At 50.3% G+C, this 1243-nt stretch overlaps 1 pseudogene; it reads left to right on the forward strand.

The window, feature by feature from the left end:
• Positions 1–295: 295 nt before the first annotated feature.
• On the forward strand, positions 296–799 carry LOC113178313 (dual specificity protein phosphatase 4 pseudogene; annotated as a pseudogene).
• Positions 800–1243: the final 444 nt, after the last annotated feature.

Raw genomic sequence — 1243 nt, forward strand, 5'->3', positions numbered from 1 at the left:
CCCAGGCGCTAGGGGCTCAGGGAGGACCCCACCTTGACTCTAGTAGTGCAGACACTCCATTCTAAGCCCCAGTGAAGAGACATCTGCTTGCTGAAACGTGGCTGAGAGAAGTTTTCCTCTGCTTACCCAGAATTCTGTTCCAAAACCAGCGCCCCTGCAGACTCTCCCCAGTGCCATGGAGTCCTTTCACCTGCATTGCAGCTCCACTGGAGCCGCTCTGCACAGGCGGCGGGCTCCCTTGGAGATTCTTCAGTTCCTCTACTTCCATGGTGCCTTCCATGCTGCCTGGAGAGACATGCTGGATGCCCTAGGGATCACAGTCCTGTTGAATGTCTCCTCTGAATGTCCAAACCACATGCAAGGATGCTACCAGTACAAACGCATCCAGTGGAAGACAACCACAAGTCCAACATGGGCTCCTGGTTCATGGAAGCCATGGAGTAGGACTGTGCGGTGAAGGAATACCTCTGTCCAGGGATGGTGCACTGCTAGGAGGGCATCCTGTGCTCTGCTACCATCTGCTTGGCTTGGCAGATGATAAAGGAGCATCTGAGGCTGGAGAAGGCCTTGAGCTGCATGGAGCAGCTGTCCCAGGTGCTGGCCACATCCTGCCCCTCCAGGCCTGCCAGCTCTTCAGGCCCCTTAGGGGAGCTGCAAGCCCACTCCCACCCTTACCTCACAGTTTGTCTTCAGCTTCCCTATCTCTCTGGGTGTGCAATTGGCCCCCAGCAGACTGCAGGACCAGCACAACCCCAACCTTACCACCCCCAGCACTCAGAGCCACTCACCTAAAACCTGAAAATAAGGTTGCTGCCAGGGATGCCTCCGTGGGACTGAACAATATATAAATTTGTATCAAGAGGATATAATGAGTCTAATGTCTACTATGGTAGATGTCTTTTTCTCCATTTATCAGACCTTCTACTACTGCATAGACTGATAATATATAAGTGTAGTTTCCCAGTCTCACCTTGAGTAAGGATTGCAGTTGGCATTGATTCTTCAATGAGATGAATTCATGTGAGACAAACCTACATGTGCATATGGACAATTCAGGGTAGGAATGACATGTAGAAAATTTATGTTCTTGTGAAGACAGTGAATATCCTGATCAAGCTCTGGAGTTGGGTTCCTGGCAGCAAGGTATTAAGTGGTACAAGTTGGGGAGTAGTGTCTACTGGAATATTTTTGTGCTGTGTTTGGACCTTTCTCCTCACTCCATTTTTTTTCTAGCTGTGCAGCA

This window comes from Urocitellus parryii, chromosome 11 (genome assembly GCF_045843805.1).
Source record: "Urocitellus parryii isolate mUroPar1 chromosome 11, mUroPar1.hap1, whole genome shotgun sequence".
NCBI classification, from domain to species: domain Eukaryota; kingdom Metazoa; phylum Chordata; class Mammalia; order Rodentia; family Sciuridae; genus Urocitellus; species Urocitellus parryii.